This window comes from Lutra lutra, chromosome 7, assembly GCF_902655055.1.
Source record: "Lutra lutra chromosome 7, mLutLut1.2, whole genome shotgun sequence".
Lineage (NCBI taxonomy): Eukaryota > Metazoa > Chordata > Mammalia > Carnivora > Mustelidae > Lutra > Lutra lutra.
In genome coordinates, this window is record NC_062284.1 from 36,016,419 (window position 1) to 36,035,928 (window position 19,510).

Below are 19,510 nucleotides of genomic sequence, written 5' to 3' on the forward strand. Positions count from 1 at the left end.
CAAGTTTGTGGCACTGGGGAAGGCATAACAGTTATACAGAGGAATGTATTAAAATCCCTTGTCCTTAGGAAGTTTATAGTTTACTGAATTGGAAATATGAGTGGTTTGTATTCCAATAACTATAATCAAAGTAAAAACTATTAAGAGCTTTGAAAGAATGATAAATGAAGTTGTATCAGAGGAGAAACTTTCCTGGTAGAGTGGTCAAGGAGGGCTTCATGAAGATGGCATTTGACTTCAGCCTCAGATAATGGATGGATGGATGGATGGATGGATGGATGGATTTTTAGGACAGTGGTGTCCAGTTTTATGCCAAATTCTGCATTATGAAGGCAACCAGTGGTTGGCTCTGAAAGACGTATAATCCTAAATAGTTTAAACAAAAATGGGAGTGAATCATAAGAATGCTAGCAAGTCTTGGTTTAGAACCAAGCCACAGGACACAGGGAGGCACTGGGCCATGGAAATTACTAGAAGCCAGTATTTAAATTCCTTCAGAACACAGTCTCTTATCTGTGTTTCTCCATTTATCAGAGTCAAACTTAATGTTTTCTTTATAAAGAAAAAAGTTAGTGTTGTACCCAACCTGGGAGTTCCTCAACATTGTTTGAACTTACAAAGTCTTTACAGTGATATAGTTGTAAAGAATACCATTTGGGGGAATCATTTCTGAGGCTCTTTGCTTTGTTCCTGATGGCTTCAACAAACAGTTGATTTTATATTTTTATGTGTGTTTACTTCAAAACTTAAAGTCCCCCCCAAAATAGGTATTTTTGAATTCTTTATTCTTTAGAAATTCTAAATTTCATTCTAAAGAATGAAATTCATTCTTTAGAAAAAAAAATCTCTTTACTTGTCAGATAAAGTTCAAAGTTTTTGGAAGAAAATATGCATTATCAAAGAGTAGATGTTTAAATAATTCTGCTTAAATCTAAAGCTAAAATCATATTGATGTAATCCAGATATTTGTCTTTAAAACAACTTTTTTTTGCTCTAAATATGAGTTTTTTTGTTTTTTTTTTAAAGATTTTATTTATTTGACAGAGAGAGATCACAAGTAGACAGAGAGGCAAGCAGAGAGAGAGAGAGAGAGAGAGAGGGAAGCAGGTTCCCCGCTGAGCAGAGAGCCCGACGTGGGGCTCGATCCCAGGACCCCGAGATCATGACCTGAGCCAAAGGCAGCGGCTTAACCCACTGAGCCACCCAGGCGCCCCTAAATATGAGTTTTTAAAACAAAAAGTAAATAGATTATTTTACCCAATTTAAAATGAAAGAATATAAAAGAATTAACATTTATAAGCACCTAATATGTGTTAAACAGTGAGTTCAGTCAGTGTTATCTCATTTTTTATTTATTTATAAATAAACAGTTTGTTTATTTCAGTTCCAGAGGTAAAGAAAATGAGTCTCAGGGATGGTAAAATGATTGCCAAGGCCACAGCTAGTAAATGCCAGAGGTAGGATTCAAATCCAAATCTTTCAGATTACAAAAATAGTATCTTCAAATAGTTTATTTTTTTTTAAAGATTTTATTTGTTTATTTGAGAGAGAGAGAAAGAGAGAGCACAAGCAGGGGGGAGTGGCAGGCAGAGGAAGAGGGAGAAGCATAATCCTCACTGAGCAGGGATCCTGATGTGGGACTCGATCATAAGACCCTGGGGTCATGACCTGAGCAGAAGGCAGACACCTAACCAACTGAGCTACCCAGCCTCCCCTCAAATACAGTTATTTAAGTATATATTTTATTTTGCTTATCTGAAGGTAGGGAATGTAATGCATTCATTTCATGGACTGTTCCCCCCACAGCACCTCCAGAGTGGGAGATTTTATAAATAAATTACCAAATGAAGAAATTGTTTATTTTTTAAAACCTGTAAGGTGACTCAGTTTTTACACATTCCAGATTTTGAAGTTCAAAGTCTTATTCAGTACTGTAGAATGATTAATAAGCCAAAAAAAAAAAAAAAAAAAAAAGCAAGAAGGAGAAGAAAAGAAATTGCAGCAGTGGGGGTGAGGGGGGGTTCTTTTCATTAAGTTCCTTATGTTCACTCTGTTGGGAAGTGGAACCATAACTATTCTCTTATTTCTATTCTGACAAATGCTATTTAGTCTGTCCATTAGAGTTTCTTCCATCTTGTTGTCCATACTGCTTACATTAGATTAGACCAGTTCCTGATGAAAAGGTCAGAGCCTTGCACTACTAAGTCTGTTGCCTTTTCTGCAAAGGAGTTAATTTGTGTATACCCACCTCCTGCAGGGCAGCTGCTCCAAACTGATGGGGAAGTTACATTTTACTGTTTCAACATGAGTCTCCATTTCTTCATGGTTTTGGCCTGCAATAAAGTCTTTTTAATTAAATGAATCCTCAGACCTACTATTGGTAGCCATGGTAATCTCTGGGATCTTTCCGTTATCCTTAGCAAAACTGATTTTTAATGGTTTTTACTGCTGCTTGAGAATATTCTACTGGGTGAGCATTCCTGACTGATTACCCTAAGGAAGTGAGCTCTGTCTTCTGCTGTCATCCAGGTATCTATTACCGGATCACTGCGGACATGGGTCCATCAACCCATCAATGCATATTACTAATTTTCCTCTCAACACTGTTCAATTACTTGCTCACATGCTGCATTCAGCAATTTGTTCATGATATCTGCTCGGCAGGGTGGATAACATCCTGGTCAAAATGACAGCCACATCAGTAAAGAATGTACTCTCATTGTTAGGGAAAGCAGAGGATTATAAGTCAGTGAACTGAACTCATCGTCTTCATTTTCCTACCCTAGGTTTCTTTTTGTATATGGAAACATTTTAATTAACAAGTGATAGATGCTCACTAAAATCAAATCAGGTGATATGAAAATGTTTCATATGTAAGAGCTAATACACTTTGCTGATTCTATTTATTTATTCTCCCAGACTTTTGGTCATACACAATATAAAACTTATATTCATCTTTCTTTACCCTCCTTAGTTGGATAATGTGCATACTTTTAGGCTATCTGATTTTTCATACTTATCTTTTCATAACTTATATACAGATTTTTCAATTTTTTAATGCACATTCATATTTAATAATGAAATATGATTATATTTCCTAATTTTACTACTTATAAACTATATAGGTTGTATCTAATTTTTTGGTTGTATCTAATCTTTTGACCATTGTAAAAATGTTTCCATTAATATCTTTAGTCAGTCATGTCTTTGTACATTTATGCAAGTATTTCTATATGACAGATTCATAGAAGATGATAAATTCAAGATTTCCTCAATAGAAAAAAGGAAATTTCTATGTCAAAGGAGAGGACTGGTGTAATATTTTAAGAAACAACCACAATTACAGGAAAGACTTCCTATAAGCCACATATATTTGTTAAGTCCCTTACAGGTGATGCCTTTAATCTTTGTAACATATTAATGGGGCAAGTACTACTATTATTTCTGTTTTTAAAAATGAGGTAATTAAGGCACAGAGAGACTACACAACTTGCCCAAGGTCACCCAGCTAATATAAGGTGGAGCCTGCTTCAAATCCAGGTAATACAGTCCAGAGACTGAGCTCTTACCTTCTCTGCACTGCGTCATAACAACGTTGTATCTCTAGAACTTACTTTCCAACTGACGCTTTTCTACCTCAAAAATCCTACCTGCTTTGTCAGTAGCAGATATTGTCAAACATTTTAGACAACTATAGTTTTTTTTAAATTTAACATTGAAACTCTTTTAATATTGTTGTAACTTCTGATGCAATAATGTTTGGTAGGAGAGAAAATGGGAATACATGATAAGGTAGAATATTTTCAATTGCCAAAATGAGTGGTATTGAATAAGAATGCAGAAGTGGCTCCAAGTGACAGTAAATAACATAGACTGGAGTGACTGGGAAAGCCAGAGAAGGATGGCAAAGCTTGGAGAAGGGCAGGATATGAATGTGGAATAAAGGTTTGTGAAAAGGGACATTGCTGAGTGTAGTGAGAGAGAAATTTGGTTCTAATTAATGGAAGGAGAATTTCTAAAGCCATGAGTTACTTAGGGGAATTTGGAATTTTCTGTCAAAGCAACAGAAGCCCTTGGTTTTCAGAGAAGAGTAAGATGATCTGTAGCTTGGGAAGCTTAGTCCTGCTAAGTTCTATAAAATAGAACCGAAATACATGAAAGCAAGGTGATTTCTTGGAAGGTGACATAGCCATCTAGATGTGGTGAAAAGGTCCTAAACTAACAGAGTAGCATGGTGAAGCAGAGATTGCGTCAAATAAACTATGTAAAGAGTAACAGACAAAATTTGGTTATTAGGATCAGTAAACAGAGAACAGGGAAAATCCCATGGGGTTTTCAATGATTTGAGCTTGGATGGCATTTCCAAGGTTGGAAAAGGAGAAGGTGCCAACTGGAGGAGGTGTGAGAACATCGTTAAGTTAACTCTGGAGGAACTTGTAGGGATCCTGATTCAGCTATTTATAATCTCTATCAAATTCTTCTGTAAAAATATATGGATGTAGTATTTCAAACTTCTATAACTGGGAGTTTAAAATTCCCATTTATTGACAAACTTTGTGTTTTAAACAATATTAAATCAAACTCCCTTGATAAGAGTTTTTAGACTTGTTTTAACTACCTTTATTTTATTGTGATTATAAAGGTAACATATTCTGGGCTGCCTGGGTGGCTCAGTGGGTTAAGCCTCTACCTTCGGCTCAGGTCAAGATCTCAGGGTCCTGGGATCGAGCCCCACATCAGGCTCTCTGCTCAGCAGGGATCCTGCTTCTCCCCCTTTCTCTGCCTGCCTCCGCCTAATTGTGATCGCTCTGTCAAATAAATAAATAAAATCTTAAAGAAACTATTCAACTCTTGATATTCATATTTTTTAGAAATACTTCAGGAGCTTTATATGCAACTGTACCTTTTCCATATAGTATTTCAAGCTAAGTATTTTACATGGTATTATCTGCTCTTTATCAATATGTCATACTTACATACAATCACATAGATGATATTTCATAATTTGCTTATTCCCCAAAATACTTAAATTTCTCAATTTTCAATTAATATTATAAACATTTCCATGTAAATTCTTTTATGTATTTAGAATTACATTTTGAATAGAATTCCACTATGAAAATCCTAAACCCAAAGTTGTGAATATCTAGAAAGCATGTAATACTCAAGTATTTTTCCAACAAAAGCTTGTTCCAACTTTCATTCCCATCAAAAGCAGATTAGAATTTTTGATTTTCCACTAAATCCCTAGTATTTTTAATATTAAGTAGTTGAATTTCTCTTTGTGAATTGTCTGGTTATGACCTATATTCAGTTATTTACTGGCATCATAGAGTTTATCAATTTGTATGATTGCTTTATAAATTAAGGAGAGTAACTCTCTGTAACATTGTAAACATTCTTGGTTGATTACTTGCCTATGATATCTTTTGACCTACAAATGTTTTCAATGTGCTTTCATCTGTGATATATTTCTGTAAGTCCAAGGGGTCTTTCCACATACAAATATCAAATAAAATTTGTCTATATTATATTCCTTTAGTTTGATTTTTCAATTTTAACTTTTTAAAATATATCAGAATTTATCTTTGGTATATGATATATGATGAGGATGTAAATTAAACTTTTTTCCTCCTGGTATTACCCAATTCTTCCACCAATATTAAGTCATCTTCCAATGGTCCCTTTGCCACTGATATCTTAATTATACTGGAATTCTGTTTCTGGACCTCTTACCCTATTCTGTCTACTTACAGTCCAGAATTAGACCAATTTAATTACTGTGGCTTAATAAAATGCTTTAATATTTTATAAGAATAAGTCTTAATTTTTCCGTTTAAATATGTTCTTAGGTACTTCCTTGAATAAGTTGTGATAAGATCTTAGTTCCCTTTAATAAATTCTGTTTTTAATAAGTTCTTAGTTTCTATTAGAAATTCATTTCTAAATGGGCTTTGGAGTCTGTAAGAAAATATATATTTTAAGAGCCTTTGGGAATCTGATTAGAATTGCAGTAAATCTATAACTAAATATGCAAATAAGTGACCATCCTTAATGTATTTTATCTTTATGTTAGAGATATATTTTTCTTTTATTTATAATTATCCTTTTATGCCTGAATCAAATTTCATGGTTTTATCACATTTTTAATTACATTTATTTCAGGGTATACACACACACACACACACACACGAATTTCTCACAAATTTCTCTTTGTGAGAAATTCATACACACACACACACACACACACACATTTATTTTGCTGCTTTGAGAATGATATATATTGTGATTCAAAATCATATAACTATTCGTTTCTTATGATTTTTATCTCATCAAGTTAATTCAAGAAACTCAAAGAAAAAACATTAGGTTTTTGTTTTGTTTTATTTTGTTTTTTTAACAAACATAGGGTTGCAAAAAAATTGTTGCCATTTCTAGGACCTAAACAATACTTTCTATTTTTTAAATCATTGGTTTCATATAAATTTTCAGACCATTGTATTTATTCTCATTTTGCTCTGAATTTTAAAAGGAGATTTCTAATAATTAACATGTGGGTATGATATTGGTTATTGTTTTAAAAGGAATCTTTATCACATTTAGAAACCATGCCTAAAATCTGAATTATGTAAGTTTTTGTTATGAATGGGCACTAAAACTTATCAAATTTATCAAATTGAAATAAATTCAAATTTATAAAATTTATCAAATAGTTATATTTATTATGATTATAGTTTAAACAAACCTTTCCTAGTTAAAATAAGCTGTATTTGGTGAAAGGATTGTATTTTATCTGTATTTCATTTAGCTTTTATAGTTATATGTACAAACTAGTTTTATGGGGTTCCCTTTACATACTGTCCATGTTAAGTTTTTATCTCAAGGTTACAGACACATAAAATTAATTCTCTACTCAAAAACAGAATTGAAAAAGAGAAAAAAACTTAAAAGCAGACATTATTTACATAGAAGTCATAAGAAAATCTGTAAACTATTAGAATAAAAAGTTTTAACAAGACCCTTCCTTAAAAAATCAACATAAAACCTCAACAGCATTCCTTTGCTCATGAGTGGCTAATTAGAATATGAAATTTAAAAATCATTTAAAACAATAAAACAATTAAAATACCTACAAGTAAATTTGGCAAAATATATATAAGACCTCTAGGAAAAAACCTGAAATTTTATTCAAGGTAAGATGTAAGAAAATAAGTGAGTGAACAGAGTGAAGTACCGTGCTCATGTCCTATACAACAATATCATCAAGGTCCCCAAAAATCTACAAGTTCAGTGCAATGCTGATCAAAATCTCAATAGGAGACAAAATAAAAAATGGCTATTGAAACTGTGTTGCTATTTTGTTGCTTCATTTGCTGTATAGCAAAATATTGGAAACAACTTGAATAATCATTAATAGGGGAATATGTGAATAAATAATGATCTATTCATAAAATAATACAGAGGTTGTAAATGAATGAACTATAGCAACATTTATTAAACCTCTAAAACCAATAAATAAATAAAGCAAGATATAAAATCAATCATACTCAGAACCATTTATAGTTTTAAATGTATTGAATAATATAATTATAAATGCATAATATTTATAGATTGATCAATAAAAGTATAAAACATTTAAGGCATAAGCTCTGAATCCACTAATGGAGAATGGGGACAGGAAGAAGTATTCTTGGAATCTCAACTGTTTCTATAATACTTTATCTCTTTTTTAAAATCTGTAGATCAAAATAGAAAGGTAGATCACAATAAAACTCCCAAGTCATAAAACCATTTTGTCATTTATAATTATTCTTTAGAACTTCAAACTTGAACTTTAAGCATTATTCTTAACCTTTCTTTAAAATTTTATAACTGTGTATTCAGCAATAATTTATTGAGTGCCTCCTATGTATTGGGCATTGTGTTACTCACTAAAGATCTGTGACCAGGGCAAAGATAATTTGCTCACTGAGCTTATATTTTGGTAAGCAAGACAGACTGAAAGCACATAAATAATGTAATGCAACATTAAAGAAGTGCTGTTAAAGTTAAAAAAAAAGTAACAACATCACAATTTCCTAGTGTTCCAGCTATTTTAACAATGAAAGCACTTCCCCAGGAAGAGTTGGTGGGGAGTGGTTATTGACTAATTATCAATCAGTAATGTGGTGCATATATACAATGGACTGTTACTCGGCCATTAAAAATAATCTTGCCATTCACAACACCGTGGATAGAATTAAAGTGTATTTTGCTAAGCCAAATAAGTCAGGGAAAGAGAAATATCATATGATTTCACTCATATGTGGAATTTAAAGTAAAATAAAAACAGAGAGGGAGGCAAACCATAAGAGACTCTTAATTATAGAGAACAAATTGAGGGTTGTGGAGGGAAGGTGGGGAGTGGGGAATATGCTAAATGTGAGATGGGCATTAAGGAAGACACTTGTTGAGATGAGCACTGGGTATTATATGTAAATGATGAATCACTAGAGTTTACTCCTGTAACCAATACTACACTCTACATTAAATAATTGGAACTCAAAATTTCAAGAAAAGAAAAAAAAATTTCAATTAGTAGTAACTTTAAGGATAAAGCACAGAAATCTAAGAAACCATATTGTTCCAAGAAGCAAAATTAATTTAAATGCATATTTGAATTTGAATTTGATAGGTAAAATACTGTGGAATTTAATATAAAAAGTTACAAAAGCAAGCTTAATGTTATCACATAAAAACACATAATCATAAGATATCCAGATGCTATCTGTCTATATAATGTGATGTTTATCTTTGATTTCACATCTTTTCTACATTTTAGCTCAGCAAGACTTTAAATGCCATAAAACAAAACACCAAGACAGAGTTTGCTTTTTCCTCTTTGATGTGTAAAAGGGTAAGTGCTGGGAGAAGAGTAGTGTTTAATGAACATCACAGCACCATATACACCAGACCCTCTAAACCAGAGATCTGAGACCAAACCCCAGATTTCCCATTTAGTGACTTGGACAGGTAACATCTAGGCCCCAGTTTCACCATCTGTAAAATGTACCTATCACCTTTAATATCAAAGCAAGATCTTATAACTAAAGCATTTAGCACAATGCCTGCCACATATAAGTGGTCAAAAATTACAGCCATGCATGATTACCATGAATTCCTTCAAATACATATTAAATACTGTGGAGGTAATGAGAAAAGAACAGGGAAGAAACAGAGGATAGCAAAAGAAGGGTTAAGAGACAAAAAGGAGTTCAAGTTAATAAAGCCACTTCCTGGTTTATTTGACCTTACCATCTTTTTTTTTTTAATTTATTTATTTCAGCATAACAGTATTTATTGTTTTTGCACCACACCCAGTGCTCCATGCAATCCGTGCCCTCCCCAATACCCACCACCTGGTTCCCCCAACCTCCCAGCCCCTGCCCCTTCAAAACCCTCAGATTGTTTTTCAGAGTCCATAGTCTCTCATGATTCACCTCCCCTTCCAATTTCCCCCAACTCCCTTCTCCTCTCTAACTCCCCTTGTCCTCCATGCTATTTGTTATGCTCCACAAAAAAGTGAAACCATATGATAATTGACTCTCTCTGCTTGACTTATTTCACTCAGCATAATCTCTTCCAGTCCCGTCCACGTTGCTACAAAAGTTGGGTATTCATCCTTTCTAATGGAGGCATAATACTCCATAGTGTATATGGACCACATCTTTCTTATCCATTCGTCCATTGAAGGGCATCTTGGTTCTTTCCACAGTTTGGCGACTGTGGCCATTGCTACTATAAACATTGGGGTACAGATGGCCCTTCTTTTCACTACATCTGTATCTTTGGGGTAAATACCCAGTAGTGCAATTGCAGGGTCATAGGGAAGCTCTATTTTTAATTTCTTGAGGAATCTCCACACTGTTCTCCAAAGAGGCTGCACCGACTTGCATTCCCACCAACAGTGTAAGAGGGTTCCCCTTTCTCCATATCCCCTCCAATGCATGTTGTTTCATGTCTTGCTAATTTTGGCCATTCTAAGTGGTGTAAGGTGGTATCTCAATGTGGTTTTAATTTGAATTTCCCTGATGGCTAGTGATGATGAACATTTTTTCATGTGTCTGATAGCTACCAGGGAAGAGGTTCACAATGCACTCAATGAGTTCCAATCTAATCTAAATTCTCTCAAAGCTAGGGTAACTGAGACAGAAGATAGAATTAGTGATCTGGAGGACAAACAGATAGAGAGAAAGGATCAGGAGGAAGCCTGGAACAAACAGCTTAGAAGCCACAAAAACAGAATCAGGGAAATAAATGATGCCATGAAACGTTACAACATCAGAATTATTGGAATCCCTTAAGGGGAGGAGAAAGAAAGACGCCTAGAAGATATAGTGGAACAAGTTCTTCATGAAAATTTTCCCAATCTCATGAATGGAACCAGCGTTCATGTATTAGAGGCCGAACGGTCTCCACCCAAGATTATAGATTCCAAAAAAATATCAAGGCACCTGATAGTCAAATTGAGGAATCATAATTGTAGATATAATCTCTTGAAAGCCGCTAGGACAAAGAGGCTCCTTACTTACAGAGGAAAACCCATCAGAATAACGTCAGACCTGTCCACAGAGACCTGGCAAGCCAGAAAGGGCTGGCAAGATATATTCAGGGCACTAAATGAGAAGAACATGCAGCCAAGAATACTTTATCCAGCAAGACTGACATTCAAAATGGATGGAGAGATAAAGAGTTTCCAAGACTGGCAAAGCTTAAAAGACTATGCAACCACCAAGCCAACACTGCAGGAAATATTAAGGGGGGTCCTGTAAAGGAGGAAAAATCCCAAGAATAGCATTGAACATTAATATGGAGACAATCTACAGAAAGAAAGACTTCAAAGGTAACACAATGTCAATAAAAACGTATCTATCAATAATCACTCTCAATGTGAATGGCCTAAATGTGCCCATAAAATGGCACAGGGTTGCAGATTGGATAAAACGACAGGACCCATCCATATGTTGTCTACAAGAGACCCACTTTGAACCTAAAGATACACCCAGACTGAAAGTGAAAGGATGGAGAGGCATCTTTCATGCCAATGGGCCTCAAAAGAAGGCCGGGGTAGCGATTCTCATATCAGATAAATTAGATTTTAAACTAAAGACTGTAGTCAGAGATACAGAAGGACACTACGTAATTCTTAAAGGGACTATCCACCAAGATGATCTAACAATTGTAAATATCTATGCCCCCAATATGGGAGCAGCCAATTACATAAGAAAACTGTTAATCAAGATAAAGAGTCATATTGATATGAATACATGAATAGTAGTAGATCTTAACACACCTCTCTCAGAAATAGATCATCGAAGCAGAAAATCAATAAAGAAACAAGAGCATTGAATGACACATTGGACCAGGTAGACCTCATAGATATATACAGAACATTCCACCCTAAAACAACAGAATACTCATTCTTCTCAAGTGCACATTGAACCTTCTCAAGAATAGACAACATACTGGGTCACAAATCAGGACTCAACTGATACCAAAAGACTGAGATTACTCCCTGCATATTCTCAGATCACAATGCTTTGAAACTGAAGCTCAGTCACAAGGAAAAGTTCAGAAGGAACTCAAACACCTGGAAACTAAAAACCAACTTGCTTAAGAATGCTTGGATCAACCAGGAGATCAAAGAAGAACTGAAACAATTCATGGGAACCAATGAGAATGAAGACACTTTGGTCCAAAACCTATGGGATACAGCAAAGGCGGTCCTAAGGGGGAAATACATAGCCATCCAAGCTGACCTTACCATCTTTAAGGTAGTCTAACAACTTAGAGAACTTAATGGAGGTAGGTTACTCCCACCTTGAGTTGTAGACCTGTTAGCTCCGATATTCAACTGTGACATTGCCAGAATGGTTGTTCCTCATGAAATCCCCATGCCTTCCCTTTGAGGGTCCCAGGAAAGAGCTATGAGAATAGATTCAAGCCCCCTTTTCAGAGGCTTAGCTAGTTTGGCTAAAATGTACTGGTCACTTGAGCAGTTGTAATATTTTTCATCTGACATTTTACAGAATGCTTATTGAGGACTTGGAGTTAATTATCACATGAATAATTATTACTAAATGTTTATAATATTATTTAGTCCCTCACAGTGTGTGCTAAAATTATGAAAGATGGGAGACTAACTCTATTAGCATGCTTATATATTAGTGTATCATAATCTGATAGTACTCAGGATCTTTTATCCTCAAAAGCTGTTCTTCTTTTTTTTTTTTTTCTCCAAAATATTATATTTTTTTTGTGTGTCTTTCTAATTTTTTTTTTATTTTTTCAGCATAACAGTATTCATTGTTTTTGCACCACACCCAGTGCTCCATGCAATCTGTGCCCTCTACAATACCCACCACCTGGTGCCCCCAACCTCCCACCCCCCACCCCTTCAAAATTCTCAGATCGTTTTTCAGAGTCCATAGTCTCTCATGGTTCACCTCCCCTTCCAATTTCCCTCAACTCCCTTCTCCTCTCCATCTCCCCTTGTCCTCCATGCTATTTGTTATGCTCCACAAATAAGTGAAACCATATGATAATTGACTCTCTCTGCTTGACTTATTTCACTCAAAAGCTGTTCTTCTTAAAAGGACTTCAGATAAAGCAGTCCTAGACCATTTGCCAATGTTTATTCACATAAGCAGTTTTCATTCCCAAAGGGGAAGTCTGAACTACTAAGATCAGTGACAAAGGACACATTCCAGAGGCCCACGTGTTGATCTGAGATACAAGTGTCTAATTCCTATGGATTTTGTATAGACAAGATTATGTAACAGGCACAGCCTCAGATTATGTTTTCATTCAATTCTCATAAAAATTGCTAATAAAAAGAATATTAGGTGATTTTCATATTCCATTCCATGGGAAATGGAATCTCTTATATGTTTTCTTTCTCTTTGGGGGAAATAACTGCCTGATCAATGTATATTTTCTTCAAATGCTTTTGTCCCATTCTTTTTTTTTAATCCTAGGATAGGCAATCAACAGATTTCACCATGTACATGGATAATCAGATTCAAGTCTATAGCACACCCACCAGATAGGAGGAACAGTATCTTGCCCTGTATAACACACCTGTAACTCACACCTGACTTAAGTAAGCAGCTTCCATAGTTTTAGCACCTGCAAAAGTAGTTAATAAGTCAACTCAGATATATGGACACAGTGATGACTTTGCACACTGATGCAGGACTGTAAAAATAATTGTGCAAACTGTATCTGTGCAAAGCACTTTTGCTAATTAACAGGAAAAATTAGGATTCTACTGTGACTCGCAAACATTGTCAGAAGAAACAAGACTTTTTACTGTCAGTTATAAATGTACAGGCAAATGAAAAAATAGTACAACACTCAATACATTGTAATTGGAAATACTGGAAACATTGAGAATTAAAGTGTTTTATTTCTTGTTAAAATCTTAATCAAGAGTAGTTTGCCTAGTACTTGCATTTTTCATCTCATCATGTTACTATAAAGACAAAGCATCTTTCGTACGCCTTGATGGAATGTCTGTCATGTTCCTTCCGAAGTTTGGGTCAATTACTGACAATGTATCTTTTCTACTTTCAACATCATAACATCTCTCAGAGTTCCTTAAATGTGAAGATTTTCCCCCAGTGTCACTTCCACTAGGACATCTTCATCTTCTGCCTCATCTATTGCCAGTAAGTTCACTTTCACTGAGTTCCCCGTCTGTTTCTCTAGTCTCTCTGTTAGTGGTAGTGTCAACATTCCCAAGTTCAATAACCTTGTCCATTAGTTCATTTACATTCTATGCCAATTTCACTCCAGCCTCATCACTTTTTATTTCTTTTCTGTCCTTTCATCTTTGCTGGTGAGTCCCCTCTTTTGATTGTCCATGTTTGTAAAATGTCACATGGGTTCCTCACTGGGAAGGCAGCATCACAACTACACCCTTTGCTGTATGTGTAAACTGAACAGGTGAATACTAGCAGACTGTGAAAGAAATAATGTAATTGATCACTGATGACATCTCTGTTATTTATGTAGTGATTTGTGGACTAAAACCCAGCAGCAAAGTTTATACTTTGTGCAATGATACACATTTACTACACCATGATAAGTGAAATCTGAACCTGTTTGTAGGGACAGGGGTGTTATTTTACTAAACTATGGGAGCTGGAATCTAGGCCTATCACACCATGTAAAGTGAGGACTGCTGGCATGTTTAATCAATGAATTGGCCCTTTAGTATGTATCAAAATAACATCATAAGTTTATTATATAATTGGAGATAAAATGTATGAATTATTAATATAATCTCCCTGCCATTATGGAATATAGTTAGGAAGAAAAAAACACTACATAATTTACTACAATACTAGGCATTAGCACGCCTTCTAGGGGGTGGTATAGGCACTGGCCACGAAAGCAGGACCTGGAGTCCTAAAGTGACAATCGTGCACAGCATGACTATTAAAGCAATAATGGCAATCAATGATAAACGCTTCTAAACTACTTCTTAACCCCACTTGTTTAGGGTTGTGACACATTAAGAAGTCCGTTCTCAAGCCTATGTTTGACTTGATTGAGCAGTAAATTTCACATTTTGTGTTAGAAAGGGAAATGTGTATTTTTAGAGTCTAGTATAAATGACTCTACCCAGGCAGTTTCACAGAAGTGTTCATTCACTGCTGAGTACATAAGTATGATTTTTAATGTTTTTCTCTTCCCAATGCAACTGTCCAAATCTCTGTAGGGAACACACACACACAGAGAGACAGTGGGTACATGTAGAAGATGGCAGAAAAGCAATTGTAAAAAGGGAAAACGTGTATCTGTGCATTAAAACAGCACATTTTAAAAGGTTTTGGGCAAGTCTCATAAGCTGTTCCTTGTTTTAAAACAGTATAAAAATTTTCCTCCAAAATATAGGCAGCAAACAGAAACCCAAGTTCCCTAATTAGAACTTTAATATTCCCTGCTATAAAAATCTCTCAAATTCTGTAACATAATTAAAGACTTTAAATTATCTTGGTGATTAGACACTCAAACAAAGAAATGACACCTCCTGGCGAGTGTCCTGATGGAAGGCTTTCCTCAGTTATAAACACATTCAATCAATAACTTGCCTAACGACCATTTCATGATGTTTACTCTGGGCAGAAACCAGCCACTGCTGTATCATCGCTCAAAGAATACATACAAGATAAGCCACACCTGTTTTAACCACAAACCCAAGCACTGAGCAGGCTCAGATCTTTAGTAAAACAATGAAAATATGCAAACTAGATGCATGCATTTTCACTGTCGCTTAGAGACCTTTTCCCATCAACTGTGATTTCAGCAATAGCTACAAAATCAATCAAAAAACCTTTGTTCATTAAGAAAACTCATCTCACCAGATTCTTGGTTAATAAGTGGTCTGACATTTTAAGGAAGTCTTCCTTATTAGACATTTGAGGGCTCTAAAAATCTGCCATCTCTATTCTACTCAACCCAGGAAGTCTGAGTGAAGGAAGTAGAATTCCAAGGTTGCTAGGCAGACTGTCCATCATTCTGGATCTTCTTACAGTCTTTGATCTAGATAACCATAATGTCCATATTTTTTTCATAATTTCTATATGTGGGCATTATGCCTGAATCTTAAAGGAATTTAATAATTTTGAAATATTCCCTTATTAAGAATTGAATTATTGTCAAAATAAACTTGGAAGCATTTCCTAGCAGCTGTTAAATGCAAGGCTCAAAATATTCTATGTATTCTTTAATTATCTCTTTTTAGCCTCACCACAGTGTTGCCAGGTAGGTGGTTTTATACCCACTTTAAAAACAAGAAAATGAAAGTTCATGGAGTTTTAATTATCCGTTAATGAGTGAGTGAGACCATCTGCATAATCAAAGCAGTATGATTCCACTGCCCAGGATTTTTAGCATTTGAAGAAATCAAGACCATAATTGCAGATTGTTTGTAGGATAAAGAAATGAACATATTTTTATAGTAGAGGTGTTTGGATAGGGCTTCATAGGATAACAGAGAAAGGATGTCCACAACATGTGGTTTGTCTTGGTGAAAACATGAAGAAAGTTTTCAAGAATTGACTAATGTGAACAGCACAGACCTACGACATGGATCAAGTAGAAGGTCATCAAGAGCATCCTAGGAAAGAGCTAGGTTTTAGGACTTGATTCACGGTACAGTAAGATGCAATGGTCTTTCCAGAAGAGAATGGAGTAATGACAATGATCCATCTCTTACTCACATGAGAGGAATTATTTCTAGAAATAAATCGGACTACGCCTCTCAGAGCCAAAAATGTAAGAGACTTCTCAGCAGCTCTGAGATAATATCTCAACACTTCTAAATGGCATTCAGGGTACCAACATTTTATTAAAGCTTTCCTCTTGCTACTACTCCCTCATCTGTGTTCCATCCATACTAAGCTACTCGCAGTTTCCAGGATGCGCCATTCTGTCTGATGCATGTGCTCTCATGCTATTTCCTTGACTTTGTCTAAGAGATGAACTTCAACTCAGCCTTTAGGAGCCTCCTTAAGGATTTTCTCCTCTGTGAGTAATATTTCCTAAGAAATTAGTGTCTATTTTTAGCCTGCTCCTCCCTTCAAAAACTGTCTCATTGTTCCACGAAGGAGTATTGGGAAAATACTAGAAGCATTTTCATTAAAGTTATGAGCAAATCAAAAACATTAACTCTGTTAACCAAAGTCCCAACAGGTGGCACACCCCAATTAAGATTATTTGGAAAGGATTTAATAAACTACATAGAAAGGTATGGGCAGGGGATATAAAGAAACCAGAAGGAATAGTGAACTGTTGAACTACTCTTCGCGTTAACAATAACAAGGGAGGAGGAAGCAACAACTCGAAAAAATATTGTCACCTAGTGAGGGCTGCTTGAAGGAAATTATGATGTTTGGTTGCAGGATTCAGTCAGCACAAGGTAAGCCCATAAGAAGGTGACCAAAGAAATAAATATCTGATGTGATTCTCTTCCCTTCTTCTAATCTCTTGCCAGGGCTTCCCTTTGGCCAGACCCAAATAGACACTAGAGTATAGAAGACATCACTAAAATTGTCAGACAGCCTCTGAGGACAGAAGGCAGAGTGGAAAAGTGTGGAAAATGAATTTGGAGAGCCAAATGGAGGATAACAACATATCTACTTAAATACTATCATGTAATATAATAGAAGTACAAGCCAATAAAATTAGCAAAGGCAAATAAGAGGCATAGAAACTAGAAAGGAAAAGTGAAATGTTTCACTGATTAAAGATAATTGATTATATATGTGTAACACTCAAAAGAATTAAGGGCACATTTTTCATTAAAAAATTCAGTTGGGGGGGCATCTGGATGGCTCCATTGGTTAAGCATCAAGCTCTTGATTTTGGCTCGGGTCATGATCAGGGTTGTGGGATCGAGCCCCTCTTTGGGCTCTACCCTGCGCATGGAGCCTGCTTAAGATTCTCTCTCTCTTTTTCCCTCTGTCCCCCCCTTTCTCTCACTCATTCTCTCTCAAAAAAAAATTCAGTTGGATGGATAAAAAAATTAATATACAATCATCACTAGCCTTCTTATTATCAATATATGGAAGAAGTGGTCCCATTTAAAATAGGATAAGATAAACTAGGAATAAGCTTTCAAAAATATGTAACATCTTGGAACATCTGGGTGGTACAGTCAGTTAAGCATCTGACTCAGGGTTGTGAGATCAAGCCCCATGTTGGGCTCTGCACCCAGCAAGGAGTCTACTTGAGATTCTCTCCCTCCACCCTTCCCATTCATGTTTGTGCTCTCTCTCTTTCAAATAAATAATTAAAAAAAAAAAAGCCTTTAAAAATATGTACCATTCACACAAAGAAAAATGTGAAACTATAAAACATAATTGAAGTACACAGAAGAAGATTTGAATAATAGGAAGTTATATTCTATTCTTGAAGAGGAGGACTTCATTTCATAAGGTTATCACCAACTTAGGGGTAACATAAAACTATCCTATATATCACCAACCTGGTGGTAGATCACGAACATGGATGGATCTAGAGGGTATAATATTAAGTGAAATAAGTCAGTCAGAGAAAGGCAAACACCATATGATTTTACTCAAAAATGTGGAATTTAGAAAACAAAATGAAGGACAAAAAAAAAAAAAGACAAACTGAAAAACAAACTTTTATCTACAGAGAACAAAATGATGGATAGTGGGGACGGGTGGGTGAAACAGGTGAAAGAGATAAAGAGTACACTTATGATGAGCATTGAGTAGTGTCATAGTATTGTTGAAGCACTGTATTATATACCTGAAACTAATATAATGTTCTATGTTAATTACATTGGAATTTAAAAAAATTTAAATAAATAAGAATCTGCTTTAAAAAATCTCTATGGGACAATATTAGAGTTCACCTACTCTGACAAGTAAATTTCACTTACAGAAATTACACTATAAACTTGTAAATATGAATAATAAAATACTTACTATAGTTTGTTCCTGACAGCAAAAGATCGGAAAACAAAATATGGTTTAATAAATTGTAGTATATTCACATAATGGAGTAAAGGCCAAACATTATTTTAAATGTTTTAAATATTTCCATGTTTTAATTATTTGTAAACATTTCAGTGATTCATTTTCATGCAACTACTCATTGAACATTTACTTTGTAGTTAGCGCTGTGCTATTCCAGGCTATCTAGGGATAAAGTTATCCCTAGATATATTGAAATACTGAATATTGAAATGGAATAATCTATGAAGTTTTAGGTGAAAAGATAAAGGTAAGGTAAAGGATAGTTAGAACATATGCTCCTATTTGTGGAAAAATATGTATGTTCATAGATGTTAATACATGTGTGTATATTAAGAGGTTGGTGTTATTATCCTTATTTTACAAATAAGAAAACCAACTTGAGAATATGGTAAAATCTGATCAGGGAACCAGTAGTGGTATAACTATGATTTGAATTTAAATTTATCTGACCCCAAATCACAGGGACTTTCCAATACAGCATGTTAACTCTTAAGTAAACTTTATTAGGGGAGAATGAACTACTCTTTTTTATACCATCAGTAGACCTTGCAAATACACATTATAGAACTTGTCACACTGTACTGCAGCAATATATTCATAGGTTGGTCTCTCCTGGTCTACTGTGGGCTTCATGAAAGTAGAAGCTCTACAGAGCCATCTTTGTGGCCCTACTGCTTTGGTAGCGCACATTGTAGAAAAGCTCTTTTAGGCACGAAAGGCAATAACACACCTTTGCACATAAACAATGAAGAGAGCTTAATTGGGCCTAGTAAGGCAAGTGCAAGTTCTTCTAACTATAAGAGTACTAACACAGGTGCCTGGGTGGCTCAGTGGGTTAAGCCGCTGCCTTCGGCTCAGGTCACGATCTCAGGGTCCTGGGATCGAGTCCCACATCGGGCTCTCTGCTTGGCAGGGAGCCTGCTTCCCTCTCTCTCTCTCTCTCTGCCTGCCTCTCT

The 19,510-nt window shown here is 35.3% G+C and overlaps 1 protein-coding gene across 1 annotated transcript in view; it reads left to right on the forward strand.

Moving 5' to 3' along the window:
* The window catches only part of UNC13C (unc-13 homolog C), a 611,946-nt gene that overhangs the window by 584,645 nt on the left and 7,791 nt on the right, over positions 1-19,510 (forward strand). The gene's annotated exons all lie outside the window — the stretch shown is intronic.